Below are 18,950 nucleotides of genomic sequence, written 5' to 3' on the forward strand. Positions count from 1 at the left end.
TGGATGATTTGGCCAATTTTTTTTATTGTTTTCCCTGGGTAATGACTCCTAAGTGAGCAGAACCTGTCAAAATGGATGTAATGAGCAACTGTGAGAGATTACAACTGCCATGTATTTACCACATCTAGGGAGCGCCGAAAGGGAAACTAAACACCTCTGTAGTAACCAGTCACTTGACATTACTATGCAGTTGTATATCAAAGATCTTAGCCCTAGTAAGGTTCAGCATAACTGGCCAGCACCTGGTCCCAGCCACAGGGTCACTTCTCCTTCATGTCAGCAGTGACTGTGATGTCTGGGGGCCTGTTTGAGGGCTGCTGTCCCCAGTATCACACCAGTTCAATGATGACAGTTCTGGGTATTATGATGATGCAGCATGAAATAGAGAAGCTGAGGGTGCTTTAAAGAACAGACACAGATGGGATGCTGCAAAGAACTGGCACACAGACTAGTGTAAAGAGTTAAATATGTGCAGGACTGCCAGGCAATGAGACACATTGAAATACTACACTTCCTGTGAAAGAAAAGTCATGTAAGCAATGTTTAATTTAAGTGCTGCTGAACTCAGCAAATAGGTGTTCTACATATCACTTTCCATGCTTCCAGATCTTTAATTCACTGATGGTTTCTATACTCTCTTGACCTGCCGTAATAATCACCGCTTCACCTATCCAAGTGGCTGACTTGCTCCATGGGGGGAAAAGCCAAGACTCAGAAGTCCCCAGCTAGCTGCTCCATACAGGGCTCCAAATTCAGCATTCAGAGATTTTTGGCTGCTGCAGCAATTTTGCTATTGTGCTTCTAATTGTTTCATTCCAGAGGGGATATGCAATGTGTCAAAAGATGAAAATATTATTAGAGACTATCATGTATCGTTCTCTACAAATAGCTTCTTTTTGCAAAGGACAAAGTTATGAACTGATAAACTGAGGGTTAGGATTAAATCAGCCATTTCTATGGAGATAACTTCAGAGAAATATAGTTTTTCCTAGTGCTGATCAACTGCTGATCCTGCTCTAACTTGTAATGAAAGGATTAGATGACAAGTGTCACCAGCATTATTTCTGATGCTAAGAGATTGCTAATAATGTGATAGAAGTCTGCTGTGAATATTGCATGAGGAAGGTTATCTATAGCATAAGTTGAGCAGGGAACTTGCTTTTTTGTACCCTGACAGCATAATTACAAATGCTTCTTGCTCCTTACATGTGTCAGCTCTCTGCTTCTGCTGTTAGTTTATGAAGTAGTGTAGTGTGCTACACAAATCTGTCATGGTCCTTCTTGACCTAGAAAAGTCTGAGATGGGATGATCCAAAGTTATGTAAAATCAGTGGTTTATTTCCCCAAAGCATATTGCCATGCTTTGGGTGCTGCTCAAATAAATAAAGTGGGGATTAACTTTTTGTAAATGAGCTAGCAAAAGAATTATTTGAAATAAAAGCACAGCAGGGGGTAGCAGGACACTTATTATCTATTTCAGCCTCTACCATGAAAATTTTTTTGCCTCAGTTTATCCAGTTCAGTTTGACAAATTCCTCATAGAGGAGTTGCTTAGCTAGTGCAGCTGAGTGTTTGGAAAGATTTTCATAGATCCTTGACAAAAGATACAATAAAACTCTAAAGTGCTATTATTGTGGTTTTGCTCACAGCTTTATGAATATTGTATAAAAAAGTTTTATTACATTTTGGTAGAAATTAGATATCATTCACAGTTGGTAACAGCTTTTATGAGTGTGCTTTTAGTTGGGGTAGGGTTAATTTTATTCACAGTAGCTAGTGTGGGGCGATGTTTGGGATTCCTACTGAAAACATTATTGATAGCAGAACATTGTTTTAGCCATTGCTGAGCAGTGCTTGCACAGGGTCAAGGCCTTTTCTGCTTCTCACTCCACCCCATCAGTGGGGAGGCTGGGAGTACACAAGAAGTTGGGAGGGGACACAGCTAGGACAGCTGATCCAAACTGACCCAAGGGATGTTCCATACCCTGTGGCATCACACTCAGCATATGCTACTGAGAGGAAGAAGAAAGGGGGAGATGTTTGGAGTGATGACATTTGTCTTCCCAAGTAATTCAATTACCTTAGGTAATTTCTCCCGATTTCCCAGAGATGGCTGAACACCTGCCTGCCCATAGGAAGGGGTGAATTAATTCCTTGTTTTACTTTGATTATGTGAGCATATAAACTGCCTTTATCTCAACCCATGAAATTTTGTCACTTTTAGTCTTATCCTCTCTGCCATTCCACTGAAGGGGACTGAGTGAGTGGCTGTGTGGTACTTCGTTGCAGGCTGGAGTTAAACCATGATAACAAGTAGTCTTGCTAGCTTGCCATTTTGTTTAAAAAACACATTTGGAGTTTTTTCCCAGGCTTTTATCATTTATTTAATTTGATCCATTCTAGTCTCTGTGCTTGAATTTCCTGCATGATTAATTCTATAATATTAAAAATGTGATGAAATGCAAACTTTATAAAATTGACGGATAATTATGTTTCTTATGTGAGTCAGCGAAACAAATGATGAAAAAAACACTATGGCCTGATCAAAACCATTAAATAATTTAAAATGAGGTCTTCAGAATCAGGTTAGAAGAATTATATTGAAAATAATGGTTATCTTGCTTTATAAGCTTTCTGATGTGTCCTATCTTTTGCAGGGCTTTTTTCTTGAGAATGTTAAGCACATATTTGTAGTTAATTTGCTGATACTATGTACATGAGCTATTACTTTTCCTTAACTTCAAATTGTGCTGTTCATTCTTTTCATTCCTAAAAGGATAAAGGCTGGGATTTTCCAAAGGAGCTTAGAAAATTTAGGTCTAAATTTTAAAAGGTGCCAGAAGATTCAGATAGATGCCAAAGGGGATTTTTCAGAAGCATTCAGTTTTGTATTAGAAGAAATAGAAATGGGTATGGAAATTCTTGAGAATCACACTGGGCTTGTATCAGTAGCCTTTAATTCCTACAGGTATTAAAATTGCCTTCTTTGGCTCTGTCTATTTTAGTAAGCAGTGCAACACAATAGGAGCAGATTTGTAGAGCAAAATGATGCTGAGAAGCTGACATTCACATTACTTAGTTTTGGGATATTTGTCTTCAGAAGAACACTAGTCCTGTCCCATAGACTAAATTCAAATTACCAGATGGAGCACATTAAGTATGTCACAGAATCCCAGAAGAATTGTTTAGAAAGAATGCCTGGAAGTCCTCCAGTCCAAGGTGTGGCTCAGTGACTCTACTGACAACTGAGTGCTGCACTACTCTTCCAGTGAAGAGCACTTTAGAAGTCCAGCCTGGACCTCCCAAGCTGCAGCTTTTGTTATTTTTGGCTGCATCCTGTGTTACTGTTCTTGTGCTTGTATAGCATCTCTCCCAAGATAACTTTGGCTCTCTGCTTTGTTTCCTGTCCAAGCTGTGAGCGTTGGTATAGAAGCACATGAAGTAGGATTGTGCATTTGCAGCCCTTTCCTATGCAGACTTTCCCCATATATATTTCTTTCTAGCTTATCTCTGGATGTGGACCCCTAGTTCAAAGCTCTCCATGACAGGTCACCATGTCTCTCTCCTAGCACACTATGAAGAAAGAAAACAAAGCTTTACTGGCAACTCAGGTATGCATCCAGTTGTTGTTCTGCCCCATGTATCTGTTCATCTCTGAGTCTTTCCTCTTGTCCAGAAGGATAGAAGAGAACCCCATTTTGAGTTCTGTCTGTGTTTTCTTTGTACCATTAGCCCTAGCAGCCTGGGGCAGTAGTCTACCCTCAATAGCCTCCAGGATTCCATCCCATTCATCAGGGATGAATGTGTTGTATGTCCTGTGTTGTATGTGAATTCCTGACATTTTGATTGCCCCTGAAGTAATATAGCTTAAGCCTGCCAGAAATCTTATTGACTGAAAGTTCTGGTTGGAAAATGTTAATTGAAAAAACAAATTAACAAACTCAGAATGGATATTCTACATGGATGTTATTGAACTCTGATATATTCTTGGGCATAGTTTTTGCTTTGAGACTCCTATAGTCAGGAGTAGAGAATTCAGTGGATATGTCTAAATTGCCTGCATATTTCTGATCCCTTGATTGTCCATCCAAAGCATGTTCTGCTTTTATTCCCTGGCATCTTTCAAAAGCATTCCCCATTCAGTCAATCTAGATTGACCCTGTAAGATCTCTCACAGTCTTCCGTAGGAACACACTGGAAGCTTCAGTGAGTTTGCAGTCTCACTCCTCGTATTTTACTATTGGTAGAGCGCTGTAAAGAAAAGTAAAAATACAGTTCTTGTAATCTGGAAAGTGAGGTGTTATTTCCAAACTGATGTTTATTTACTGCAACAGTAGACCAGATACATAACTTCCCTCTACCCCTATATATCCCATATAGCAAAAATAAAAACAATGTATAATTCATGACTGTTCATATAGGGGTGTTATAGCAGTTACATACTGCTGTAGATACCTTAAATGTCAGTTTTGTCATGCAAAGTAGAGCAAGTCAATTAGAATTGCCTTAAGCTTCTACTTTATTATTATGGTTATCAGATACTGGGTGCACAATCTGGTTATGGTGAAGTAAGATCTAATTTTCCAGGCTGTCAGCTTACAGCTTGGGTACATTACCTTATATTACTGTGAAGTAAAATTTGTCCTTTCCATGGATTAGTTGCCTTTTTCAAGTTCCTCTCTGAGTTTGGCCCACAAAATCTTGTTTGAGTGTTCATTGCCTCAAGGAAATATATCAGGGTTGGAAAAAATGCTTTCCTCTTGCCGAAGCTTTGCTGTTTTTTCTCCCATCAAGCTTTACTTTTGTTTTTATATGGTTTTGTCCTTAATTAGGCTCTTAATTACTTTCTCTGAAACCACAGTAAGTCTCATTGCTTTGCAATTCCCCTGATCTCCTGTGACTTCTTATTTTAAATATAGATGGTGTTTCATGTGAACAGATTGTTGTCCTCAAAATAATTGCTGTTGTAAACCCTGTATTTTGCATCCTTTTCTATATCAACACCACTTCAAACTTTATTTCATTCAAATTTTTCAAGCCAGTTAAGTCCTGTTACCTGGAAAATGTCAAATATATTGACTGTTTTTCTGGTTTTGTGCTATATTCTCTGTAGTTCTGTGCTCATAAAAAAACCCCCAAAACAACCAAAAAAACCCCACCAAAAAACAAACAAACACCCCCTTTTTTTTTTTTTTTTTTTTCCCATTAGCACTGTTATATTGTTCCATTTATGGTCACCACTGCTATTAAGGAAACAATATTTTTTCCCACAAAGCAAGTGGGGAGAAATAGGAAAGTGGATCAGCAGCATCAGCCAACCTGGGGAAGGCATAATCTCTGGTATGCTTTTTCACAGGATGGAAGGGTATGTACAAGGCTGTGTGCTGGAGAGTGTCTGATGCTTTAAGGGTATCTGGTCAAGGACCTTTCCAATGCCAAGGGATAATTGGAAAAGGAGGAAGCCATAAACAAGGACATAGAAAGACACAAAGCTGATGAACAAATGGTAAGGGAGGCAGTGATGGGAACCAAAGCTGATCAATCACACTAATTGATGGGGACCTGTGAGAGTGTCAGAATGTTTATTCCAGGGAGATAATGCAGAGATCTGATCAGGGACCTTGTCTGTTGGGAATTCAAGGGAAAAAGGAGGAAACCAGAAACCAAACCTAAGACACAGACCTGATAAAGCAAACATGGAGACAGTGACAAAACACAGACCTCTCTACCCACACTAATTGTGGGCTGTCAAGGAACCACAGATGTCACTTACAGGAAGATCAACCTGGACTTCATAGCAGATAAAACTGTAAACCAGGGGGACTCTGGATCAGGAGGTTGCCAAGGATGAATAGATAAAACCGTGGGGAACCTGCAGGGGAAGCAGACTGGTCGCTTGTAAAATGGTGCAGGTCAGTACATTGCCTGACCAAGCCCTGTGCCTGATCTCTGTAGTATGTCCTATGTTCTTATGTCCTATTAAATCTTTCCTTAGCTCACTCTGTGTGTGTGTTGCAAGGACTAAGTGCCAGTCGCTGGTGAGACCTGTATGGGTTTCAGTGTGTTCTGTGATAGTTACTGGAGTCAGGCCAGGGGTGAGGGTGCCTGTGCTGGCAGCTACTGGAGCCAGTGAGGCCTCTGTGCCATCTGCTGGAATGAGTAACTTCTTTAACTTCCAGTCACTTGGACAGGAACACTGTGTGTTCCCAGTACTGGGAGAAGGAAGCAGTGGTGAGAGAGAGGAAAGTGAGAGACAGCACTGGCGGCTGAAGCTGGGGATCACAGCCTGTATGCCAGGTATCTGCTGCTGCTTGATCTTCTCCAACCAGGTGTGTGGAGGGATAGGGGTTTTGTTAGTAAATGTCAAGGTGGTCCAGACAGTGAGGAGGGGGTCTTGAGTCTGGGCTGGGGCATTAGGTGGGCAGAAGGTCTGTGCTGGTACATCCAGAGAGACTTGAAAATGTGAAGTGCATGAGAGATGAACGTGTGAGCCTGTGTGTTTGCTAGTGAGCATCAAGCTGGAGCAGCTGGCAAGCAGGGGACCTGGGCGCTGCGCGGGTACCTGAGGGAAAGGAGAGTATGTTTATGCCTGTGGATCTAGAGATTGTCATGTGTCTGCCTGCCCTAGTGACCTCCTGTCTCAGCCAGCTGAAGAGAAGGAGGACAGCTGGCTCTCTGGCTTGTGTTTTATGAGTTCTGTGTGTAGGTACTGTTGAAGGCAGAATTTTGTCTGTGGCAGCTTGTGTGACCAGCCATGTCATGTCCTCTATGTCCATGTGTGTCTTTGGGACAGAGCAGCTTTGCTACTAGTAGAAGCAGCGATCAGGAGAGCAGCAATCATGTCCCTCAGGCTGGGCAGAGACCAGGGACCCCCAGGCACTGGGCTGGGCTCCTGTAGTTGGGAAAGAAGGTCCTGGACTGAAGCTGCTAGGGAAGGTGGCAGAAAATATGACATCACTTAGTAGAATCATATTTTCAGATACTGCATCATCCCTTAAAATTCCTTTTAAAGTGTTGTGGGCTAATTACAGATAGTAGCATGATCTCCTATAGGAATACACATTCAGAGCTTCTGCCTCCCCTTTCATTAAATTGTGATATACCTGTTGGTCTGCATTGGGCAAGAGCCCAGTAAACAATTGCTATTGATCAGAAGATGTGTAATAAACTGCCTGTGTCTACTGCCTTCTCCTTTATGCACTCTCTAGTGCCTGAGCCACTGTTGTGCTTTGTCCTTCCAAGTGGGAGCACAGGGTAGAGGCCTTGGCAGGCACAGAGTGCAGCCCTGGGTTGGTGAAATGTGATAAAAAATGTGGGGAAGAAGATACAGGAACTTGGGCTGGGCGGGTGAGAAGGGAGGAATTATGATGTAGATTATGTGACTGGAGGGTGTAAAGGATAATGCATCCAAGTGGCAGTTTGCAGTGAGAGGAGCAGGGAACTGGGGGCAGCCAGCTGCATATGGAAGATTCTTTCAGGATCAAAGGCTGACTACTGCCTAAAATAGCACCAAATAAAAGCTGTATCAAAAGCTGTGTTAAATGTGTTTTTAAGACACTTACTAGGTGCTGTTCAAATCTTACCCTTATGAAAAAATAGTTTTCAGCACATAACTGCAAATGTTCAATGTGCATGTTTTCCAGGTAGAATGTCAAAATGTGAGGTTTGGAAACTCAAAGGTAAAATAAATGGTCCTGTCTCTCATTCTGATGGCTGGAAACTGATCTGTTACTGGGACTATGAAAAAAAACATGATCATGTAAGTGTGTAGGTAGGTTCTCTGCCTGTGTAAATTATTCACCGATTTCAATGATGTTTTGGCAGCTGATGACTGCTGATCATCCAGAGATAGCTCTTTTTATGTGTTGGTATGAACTAATGGACCTGAGTGAAGGTAGGCTTGTAGTTCTCTGGTCTACACAGTCTGACTTTTGCTCTGCATTTCCCTTTTGAGTGATCACTTCTATAATGTGTGAACTTGTTATTGTTGGTTTCTGTAAGAAGAAAAAAAAGCAAATGTGTTTGAAGAGCTTATAGATCATCCCAGCTATCAGTATGATACAAAATTAATAATTTCTAACAATTTCTTCAGTGATGCATTGGAAATAACTATGTAATGCCATCTGGTTGAGAAAACTTTAGAAAAATAATAATCTGAATGAAGATGAGGATCGAAGAAAATGCCAGTAGCTTTCCTGTTTTATTTCAATTTCCTGAATTTTATAAAATAACATGTCTGACATTTTTATAAATATCCATAGTGGAAAAAAAATTCCCATATATTTCCTGGTAACTGAACTAAGGCTAGAATTTTTTTCTAAATCCCATTTCAGAGCACAACATTGATTTTATTTTGGATATATTTTTAAGATTGCTTTTGTAAATTATTTGTCCATAAAGGAGAAGTATAGAACAATATGTCTTCTCCTATTTATGGATTCTACAGATGTGACACTGTACATGGACCTTATTCAAATATTCCTATTGTAGCAGGAAAAAGTAATCCAAGCCTCTAGATATACATAAGAAATTGCTTTGGCAGTCATAGCTGATTTTTCAGTGTTTATTGTTTTTTTTTATCTGATGAGCACTTTACTCCAGGTTTTAAATCCCCTAGATGGCACTACAGAATGCAATATTTAAGTGTTTCATACAATGCTATTAAATAGATGATGTTAAATAATTTTTCTCTTGAAAAATAAACATCTATGAGTTGTTTAACAAAATGAAATAAAAGGCAAAGCTTTTGTTTAATACATTCATGATATTTTGGCATGTCCTGATGTACAAAAAGTGGAACAGTATGCTAGACATGTGCCAGATCACATATAACCCTTTCTGCTCATGTGGTCCAGATGGTGGCTGTCAGTTTCAAATCCAGACTTGGGCCTCCAGGTCTGAATTGTAAAATAAGTGTGTTCAATCTAAAGGGATTAAAGATCAGGAAAGAAAAGAAGAGTTGTTGTTTTATGTTAGAAACATACTTGGCAATTGAATGTACTAAAATTGTCTGTTGCAAAGAGTTGTTGCTTGAGACCACGTAAGAGATTTTAATATTTTAATTGGTAGTTAAATTTCATGCTTTAATTGCATGTACCTTGCATGCTGGACCCCATGGGAATCCTGATAGCTTGTATTACCCCTGAGCATTTCTTTTGCAATTGGTATGTCATTGTCTGCAGAGCACTGCAGTAAATACTTTACTGTACTGCTGAAAAGAGAGAAAAACATTGCCATCTGCAACTACAGCTTGCAAATTACAGCTTGCAATCGTCTGCTATTAAATAAAGACACTTTAACAATATTTTGGGTTTTAAATTAGCAATTTACATCACAAGACGCTGAAAATACTAGTCTTTTAATACAGCAATTTTTGTTTCCTTTTAACCAGGCCTCAACATGTATTGAATAAAAAAAGAGAAAGTAATACAAACCAGTGTTTACTTAAACAATAGCCACTGACAGCAAGAGACACACAGATGGAAACCCAGTTGCTTGTATCTCAGTGGGAGCTTTCATTTGAGGACCTTGATGGGGATGTGATTGGACTGGAACACTCTAATTTACATCATGGAGAATCTATCCTGATGCCTTTTTCCTGATGCTGCTGTGCCAAACTAGGTCTCCTGTGAGAAACTGGTCACATGCAGGGAGAAGAAAGGAAAGACTTTAGTCTGAATAAGAGGAAAAAGCAGAGTTTCAAGTACTGCAAATACAGGCTATCTTGCTGTATATTGTCTGCTATTTTATGTACACAAGTAATGGCAGAACCTTTTTTTTTTCTTTTTCTTTTTATTTTTAGAAGAACAGTAAAGAGGACAGCAGAGGAGCTATAGGGCATATTTGATGTGTGGTGCATATTGCCCTATAGGTTAAGGAAGGAACAGAATTGCATAATGTCCTGCCAAGAAATGGCCCAAAATGTACTTTTTTAGTGTCACTTCATTTACAATGATAGAATGAAAGACTGGAGAGAAGTTGTCCATTATAATGAATGCAGAGCTCATTCTTTCATCCAGGGAATCTTAGTGTCAGCAAAATGTATGGAGAGATTCCTGACAGAAAAAGCCCTAGATGTAATGGAAAATGCCAGCGAAGAGTTCTATGAGGTAAGCAGAGTTTTCTGTTAAATTCTAGCAGATGGTCCACAAAGGCCTATAAAAGTGTTTTCCAGTTATAAATCTTACAGATTTTTTCCTCCCAGGGCTAATCTTGTAATTGCTAATCAGCAAAAGCTACAAGTGCTTGCTTTATCTTTGAGTACACACAAAGATGTTTTACTTCTAGTCTGCCTGGGCTTTTGGGGAAAGCAAATTCTTTATTATTGATGAGAAGGTAAATCTACTGGGGCAGGTGGGGAATAGCATAAGATTCCTTATGAAGTACAGCCAGAGCCTGCTTGGGCATTTGGTAACACACTGATTGTTGTAGGGGATCCTTTTCTTCCACATACTTTTGTGATGCTCCTAAACTGCATATTCATTTTCTCAGCCAGCATTCCCAATATAAACCTCTACAGTCTTTTGGCCAGAAGCTAGGAATCCTTGTTTCTCCTCCATAATGATCCCTGATGTTTTTTTCGGATGTTGAGCAACCCTTAGGTTGGGTTGGAACTGAACTGTGGGTGTGTACTGTGGCACTTGGCAGCACCCTGATCTCTCACTTCCCCAGATTTGCAGCCAATAGGCAGTGGCAGATGTACCCAGGGTAGCCAATGTGTGAGAGGGAGAATAGAGGGCTTGTGATGCATATCCACATCTCCAGTTGGGTAGATGTGCCTCCTCTAAGACTAAAAAGTCTTTTTTGTTTTGCATTCTCTATATATCTTATTTATCTCATCCTATCTATCTTAGAATCCTGGAATCCATTTTAAGACTGTTCTAGCCAGCACCATATAATTTGAATTCCTGGTAATACTCTCTACATAAAGTCAGAAGCACTAGTGATATCTCTAGTATAAACTTAGTAGCTGCCACTTATAGACTTACTGTAGCCCCTTATACCTATCACTTATTCTGCAAACTCTTAGGGTCAGGTTTATAGCTCACCATTTGCCAATATAAAGCTTAACATAATCTCAACTGGTCTGTGTAAAGACAGTTGTGATACAAATACTTTTCAAAATGCATCTTTTGTTACTGGAAATGTAAATTATTACCATAATTTAGGTAATTTTTTCTTAATCCTTTTTATTTTTTTTTCTGATAAAAAGAACTATTTCACAACAGTAGGGTATACAAATTTTCACAGTAAGAAGAAAAGGAGAAAAAATTCTTTTAATAAAAATTTAATCTTACTGAAATGTAGGCAGTTATACTCAAAGCACATACTAGCCTCAGAATACTGTTATTTGTCAGAAGTTTTGTGAAGTGCAGTTCCTTCATTGTACATCATTCCCTTGGTGCCTTCTGAGTAGCTAAGAAGTTTCAGTCAAGATTCTAGCAAAATAGTGGCAAGACCTGCTTAGGTTCTTCTGGTGATTTGCTAGCAAAAAGTGCTAGTGTAATTACTACCTTGTTTTTTAGTCCTATCTCTGATACTCATTATCACTCCACATTATTATTTCACTTAAGAACTGATGCCATACATCCTGTTTAAATATCAGATTGGTCTGCATTTAGTCTTGCAACTCCTGTTCAGATGATTTCTGTATCTAACTCAACTACTGCTTCAACTCTGGTTTTCTGCTTCAGAAACCCAATCCAGAGGACACTGTTCTTGGCCTTTGAGAGTGCTATTTATAATGCCGTTTGGTGAACATATAGGTGCTATTTATAGTGTCTTCTGGTAGTAAGGATTGGTGGATAATGGATGGATTTTCATTTCTCTGCTGATTATGAAATTCTGTTTAATTTCAAAAGGTTTAAAAGGCTTTTTTTTTTTTGCTTTTTTTTTTTTTTTTTTATGATTGACCATACATCATGTCACTGAAGTGCAACTGAACTCACTTAGATCTCTTTTTTGGGTAACAAAATTGAGAGATTCAATTAATCTACTACTATTATTTGGAACAAAAATAAAGGTACTTATACCTTTGTTAATGAATGCTTAATCTTTTCTGAACCACTGTTTCTGTATGAGAACTATACATATGTTGCTTAAACTGTGGAATAGCTATAATTTTTATATATGCTTGTTAGGAGGCTGTGTTTAATACTGAAGACTTCATATAGCTCTCAGCTTGAATTAAATATATCCTTTTCTTTTTCAAGAAGAAAAGGCCATTTTTCCTGTTTTATTAGTAATATAATAATTATCTGTGGACTGTTGAAAAAAGGGAATAAAATGTGAGTGTTTACACTTGCACACATATAATTCTTATTACACAGCTTTTGACATGAATCCCTTGAGCTGGATGAAGGCCATTTTAATTCCTAACCTATCATAGAACAGCTGGAGGCCATGTGTAACTGCAGACTTGCCAAATCCAACAATTCTGGCTCATGGGAATTTGGATCAGAGAGACTGTGGCAGTCCAAGACTGCTTCATAGAGAAGCATAATTTAGACATGGTTCCTGTAATCCTGTCAAAGACAGTCTGCAGATAGTCTGGGAAAAAAAAAAAAAGAAGGAGAATTTTCAAGAGATTAAGAAGTTCAATAAAAAGACAGGCATGCTGTATTGTGGAAAAGGACAGATTTTTATTCTGAGTTTTTTGATGGAGCAAAGATTTTCCTGATGCTAAACTTAAAACTAGCAGGCATAAAATGGGATGTCTCATCCCTGGTGACTCAGAAGCAGAGCAAGACATGATTCTTCTTAAAAAAATCTCATGTTTTTTATTAGTTTGAATGTGTCTCGATAGGCAGGAATAAGATGAAGTGTGTGCAGTCTGTTCCATGCAAACTTTCAGAATGTGGCCTTTATAAGTATATGCTGCAGTTTAGAGAGTAATAGAAAAGGTAATTTTTTGAATAGTTTTTGAAAGACATTGCTTTGAGAGTTCAGATTCTTGGCAAACTTCAGTGCGTTGATACCACTGTCATAGACACTTCAGAAATAATGATAATACATCTAGATTACACAGATACTGGTCCAAAGGACTGGGTGTTATTGCCAAATTCTAAAGTGAGAATAGGGCTGTACAGATTCCCCTTGCAGCTTGTGTTTAATTTTACAGAAGACATTGTTTTAATTTTTCTAATGATCCCCAATATGGAAATTATATTCTAATGAGTGCAAGAGTCCAAGAAATTTTGTGTACATGCCAGCAAAAGAATCTTCTAAATATGACATAGTTTTACTTGGTAGTATAAATACATACTGGAGCTTGATTAGAAGATATTGTAGAGAGGTGTGTGCTAAATTTTTACCATAGTACTGATATCCTCTAAGAAACAGGCAGTAGTTCCAACAACCCGCCTTTGCTTGGAGGTAATATTTTCATGGAAATTTCTGTTTTTACCTGTCTTCTTCCTTTGAGCTGGGCAGTCAGCTGCCTGGATAGTATACACAGGCCTGCAGCAGACACCCAGGTTCCTATTTTTTCCACAATGTTACATACTGAGAGCTAAAATTCTTCTAAGGGCAGGAACATTTGTGCATTTGGAGCATTCTCCAGGGCATGGTGGCCACAGCTGCAGGGTTGGCAGGATGGCTGCAGCTCTAGAGGCTCCAACTTCTTAGCACAGTTGCCCAGAGAGCCAAGAGCTTGTTTTTTAGGCCCCTTGAAACAGCTCTGCTCTCTTCTGGATACACTGGCCTGTGTGATGGAGTAGATGATCACTTGGGGAGTGGGTCCAGGTCCATGGATCACTTCCCTGTTGGAAAACAAACCCTGTACTTCCCATTTTTTGCTGCAAGCTACCTGGTACTAAGGAACTTTTCCTGCTGGACCCAGGCTACTGTGTGAAAATAAATCCATTTCTGTATAGGAAACACTGGGAGAGAAGAACTTGAATCTGTTGCCTAGAACTGAGAAAATCCATCTGGGATGCGGTAGACTTGAGATACTGTCCTTGACTGCAGATATGTCTATTCCTTTTAAACTAAATGAAGAACAGAAGCAGTATTACTGTCATCGTCACAATTTAAGTGTGTTCCCACCTCTCCCTTCCATGTACTTGCAAAATGACCTCAGAAGGGGAAATGCAGCCCTGAGCTCTCAGCCTTGCCCTGTGAAGGAAGTATTTTGCTCCATATCTGTGAGGCCATCTGAAGCTTCCTTCCATCATGAGATCTTCCTGCTGCTGTATGCCCACCTCTGAGTTACCCATCTCAGCCTTTGTGGCCCCAGAGTCAGCAGTCACCCCTAGACTGCCCAGTGTAGATTCACCTGCTGCTGCCACTTTTCTGCTGGTCTGGTTTGAGCACCTTCAATGCAACCTGAGATACATGAGACCTGGATATTTAACACGCATTTAGTGACTTCAGTAATGCTTCTCCTTTAATAGTATCCTGGAGATAACCTTTGTTAGCCCAGGAAAGGAGGGAAAATGTACATACCCCTTAAGTACAGCTGTTAAGCTGGTATGCAGCTCGCCTCTAAGTGCTGTGGGGTGTTAACCAAAGATCTCCAACTACTTCAGGTACCAAAAGCAGCAAAACTGTGATAACATAATATTCAACACAGGACACTTATACTGGTTGCAAAGGTCTTTTAGAGCTGACTCAAAGAGCTTCTTCAGAGTATCACATAGTGCAATATAGATCCAATTTTAATGGGAAGTTTGAAATAAAAATCCACTCCTGCACATTTCATGTTTGGCAATTAGCTTTTCTTTGCTATTACCTGAACTGCTGCTAAGGCAGATGGCACTGTCTAGTTCCTGTCATCAACTGATGAACTTCAGCTGTCTCTAAAAGGTGCTATTTAAAGAGAGCTTCTGCAGGAAAGGAAAATATGACCCTGTTGTGCAAGTGATAAAAATCAGTGTATTGGCTAATTGTCAGACAGACCAGTGATCATACAGTGATGATGGGCACCTGTGTATTACTGGAAGTTAGTTACTGAATATAACCATTTCTCTTCTCTTAGAGAGAGCAAAATAAATATGCTGGCATGTGTTTTTGCTCAGAACTCAAATGGCCTTATCTACTATCAGGCCTTAATGGGAGTTTTTATATGTTCAGAATTTGTTCCATGCTGATTTTGTGAATAGATTTTTTTTTCCTAAAAGATGTTATATTTTGTCTTACTTTTGCCTTTGGGACTGACAGGGTTCCAAGGTGGAAAGTAAGGTCATGAATTATCTCCTTCTCTCATTCTGGTGCTAGAATTGATAACTCTAATGCAGTGGAAAGAGACTTCTTGAAGATGAACTATTTGGCTTTTTTGTGAGAAATAGAGTGAGAAGTGATTTACAAACTACAGAACATGTGTGGAACCTTGAGACTACCAATCTCCAGATTATTATTTTATTTGTTTGCTTCAGTGAAGAATCCTAATCCTATGTTAAATTTTACTTCCTAAGAGTGTCTTATTACCCAAAGATAATCTTACACTTTCCAGACAGCTGTAGTGTCTACACATCAGTATGCTGAATAAGAGAAAAACACTCCAAGGATGTCACTGTCAATGCTCAATAAGAGCTAAGATCCCTCAGAACACTGTATCAGGCAAAGAAATTTTAAAGCTATGGAATAAAATTCTGGATACTTGCACACCATAGACTGCATTCTTTAGAGTCAGTAGTAATTTGCAGACATTTCTCATCTACATAATTTTTGCAGTAGTTAGAGCCAGAGGTCTCAGTCCTAATGTACTAGGCATTACAAGAAAAGTAGTGAATAAAGACATTTTTTTTCTGAAGGACTTTTACTCCTGAGCTAGAAAACACTTCCTAAGAGGAAGGAAAATGTTGAGTGCGTTCACAGTAAGTAGTTAATGTAACAGAGTTTTTTTCCTCACACTGCTTGAGGACTGCAAGAGTGGAGTCAAAGTCCTTCTCTATATACTTAAAGAATCTCAAAAAACTATTATTTTAATTGAAAATGTATTAATCTACATCTGTCTTACAAAATAAAGGAGGGATGTAGCTTTAACCAATGTGTTTAGGTGCTAAACATTTAGTTAGAACCATTTAGTAAAGCACCATGATTTATTAGTATATTTAGTGTTCTTTCCCTTGAGCAGCACAGCTCAGCCATCATTATAAAATTTGTGTGAAACACAAGTATATGATGTGGGACTGGATAGATTTTTTGCCTAAAAAATGCTTTATCACCTGTATATTGTTTTATATTTCCATAGTGGCTTAGCTTTATGTGGGATGAGACCTAGCTGCCCCTGAAGAGGTCTTGAATGCAATGTGGTCTGCATTCTGCTTGACTGCCATCCACAAATCTGAAATGCAGACTAGAGTGCAAGCAGTGTGCCTAGTAGCATACAGACTTACCTGGCACACTTCCATGATTTGGGAGGCATGAGCAGGCTGTGCTTACAGGTTTGCTTTCCATTTAGGCTGCGTGTCTGGTTTTGAAGATAATTCTTAGGCAGTTCCTGCCCCAAAGAGCAGCTTAGATCAGAGGCAGTAGATGATTTCAGTTATTCAGAATAAAACTTTGATTTTTTTTTAAACTGAAATAGTAAAACTGAGCATAAAGGGAAAATTCCATTCTTATTTCATCTGAAGTCACTGAAGAAAGATAATTTTAGTATTGAGAGACGAATTTCCTTTCTAGAAGAATAGATGACTTCAGGTGTGGAAACTAAGCTCAAGTAGTGGCAGGTGAATTATCCTGAGGCTGCTGTGGGGCATAGTTGCTTGTCAGACTGGCAGACTCATTGTGGCTGGGAAATAAAGATATTTGAGAAGAGATTTCTAGAGCTGTGTCCAGTAGATTTCAAAATTCTCAAGTAAAGTTCACCCAAATCAATACTATCTATTTAGATTCTAATTTGCCTTTCAAGAATTCTTTAGGATTGATGTTGCAAGAAATACAATTGATTGCTTCATGAGTCCTTCTTGGCTGGCCTTCAGACCATGACCCCAAGCTTCCAAACTGGCTAAAATATCTCATTTTCCATCACCAGAGACAGAAGAACCTTGTTTCTGGGCCTGGAGGCAGTTTCTGTCAGAAAGAAAAGGATATTGGGTTATTACGATTCTAGAATTAACCACAACAGTGCCTTAAACCAGAATGCAGAAAACAGTGAGCTGTCAACTTTCTTCTTGTACTATGCACTATTGGATTAGTAATTTTATCTTGACTAAGACACAGGCGCTTTGCATGGATGTATTGCGTTTGATTTTTAGTGGGATCCTTGATAAAAGGTTTATTTTCCATTGCCTCATTTCTTTGGTGGGAACAATTATAGGTACTTACAGGGATATTGTAAAGGTCAGTGGTATTAATTGTTTGGACATCACTCCCAGGCACATGATGTGACCCTTGGGGTGTCCTACACAGGGCCAGGATTTGGACTTGATGACCCTGATGGGTCCCTTCCAACTCAGTGTTGTTCGGCAATTCCGTGATTATAAGGCAGTGCTGAGAAGGACTGTACAGCTAGTTGTACAATAAATTACAACTCAGGTTAGAATTGCTGTTTACTACAGTCCATTCACTGGAATAGAAAAAATACATTCAATTTTTTTGCAGGAAGTTGCTAAGCTTAGAGAAATGTTTGCTATAGCAGCTTTTCAAAGCTAATGAGAAATACCTATGTAAGGAGGATTTTAATAAGCATTCTCTTGCTGAGTTCTACATTTTTGATTAATTTAAAGTAAGTAATCCAGGTTTAATGTATCAAAAGACAGCTACATTCCAACTTTGCTGTTGGATTTTTTCATGGGGTCAGGATTTTTATTTAGGTACGTGTATTTAAATCTCAAGGTCACAATCTATTTAAGAGTACATTTACATTATGTGCACTGTTCTTTTCTACATCTCAAAGGTTTGTGGTTTGATTGCATCAAATCTGAAAACTGTAACTGACTAGAAAAATGGCTATAATTCTCTAAGTAAAATATATATTAACTAATTAATTAATTTAAAATAAGATAAATATTTGTGTCAATAGTGATATATAAACATGTTTTGTCTTTCTTATGTCAAGCTTTGATAGACTGTATAATCAAGATTTTTTTTCCAAACAGCTGATAAGGCAGAGTCTACTTTTTATAAAAAGCAAATCTGTGTAGTCACAAGTACCTAAGAGCCAGAAAAGTATGGATAAGTTAGCAGACTTTGGAGACTCTATACAATATATTATGTGTTATTTGATTATAATTAGAGAGGCTACTTTACTTTGCTCAGTACATTGTTCTGTTGACAGAATGTAAAGCATGTAAAGGACTCCTAACCTTTCAAAATCAGCTTCACAAACAGAATAATTTTGCAGATAAAACCACCATTTAAGATCCTGTTATGTGGCTATTTCACTCCCTTGGAGAAGATAGCAGGGTAGGTAGAATTATCTGGTAGACAATTGTCTGAGTGACAGCTACTGTGTTGGTAGTCAGTGATGAATTCTGGAAGGCTGATGGACATTTAACAGTGAGCAAGAACATTTCTCAAGTTATAAATTTAAAAAAAGTTTTACAATTTAAAGAAACCACTACCAGCAGCATGAAGAAAACACTATATTCCTTGAGCTAAAATTCCTGCTATTTCCTTGGTAATAGCTAATCATACAGTAGCAACTAAATTGCATGTGTCCTTTTACTTAACTTTGTAGAACACATAGGCAATTATGGAAACTAAGATAGGTTATACTGGTCATCAGTCATTCCAGTTTTATATTTTATTCACCCAGTGGTGCCTTATAATTGTTTCTTAAATGACCTTATTATGTTTATGCAACATGGAAAATAGTTTACTTCACCTGCTTAAAAATTATTCAGATTACATGTGTTTCTATTAAGTCATTTTTATATGCAGAAGGCTTAAATTACTTATTATAATCTGTACATCTGTGGGTTGCCTACACTAATTGGTAAGCCAAATTACCTAACCAATTGGTTTTTCTGGCAGTGATGCAATAGCATTTATTTATACCTGTGCCC

The 18,950-nt window shown here is 38.6% G+C and overlaps 1 long non-coding RNA gene across 6 annotated transcripts in view; it reads left to right on the top strand.

Moving 5' to 3' along the window:
• LOC111928123 (uncharacterized) overlaps positions 1 to 18,950 on the top strand; it is a 356,375-nt gene that overhangs the window by 144,226 nt on the left and 193,199 nt on the right. For 2 of the 6 annotated variants that reach the window (XR_015287226.1, XR_015287227.1), the window contains one exon: positions 9,392 to 10,109. The exons of 2 other annotated variants lie outside the window; for them this stretch is intronic. This is a non-coding gene — a long non-coding RNA (uncharacterized LOC111928123). Of the gene's footprint in view, positions 1 to 7,643; positions 7,760 to 9,391; positions 10,110 to 13,803; positions 18,515 to 18,950 lie in introns of those variants that run through there. 2 more of the 6 variants (XR_015287233.1, XR_015287228.1) reach the window with 2 other exon arrangements.

The sequence above is a fragment of the Cyanistes caeruleus genome, chromosome 5 (assembly GCF_971803275.1).
Source record: "Cyanistes caeruleus chromosome 5, bCyaCae1.hap1.1, whole genome shotgun sequence".
Classification (NCBI taxonomy): Eukaryota; Metazoa; Chordata; class Aves; order Passeriformes; family Paridae; genus Cyanistes; species Cyanistes caeruleus.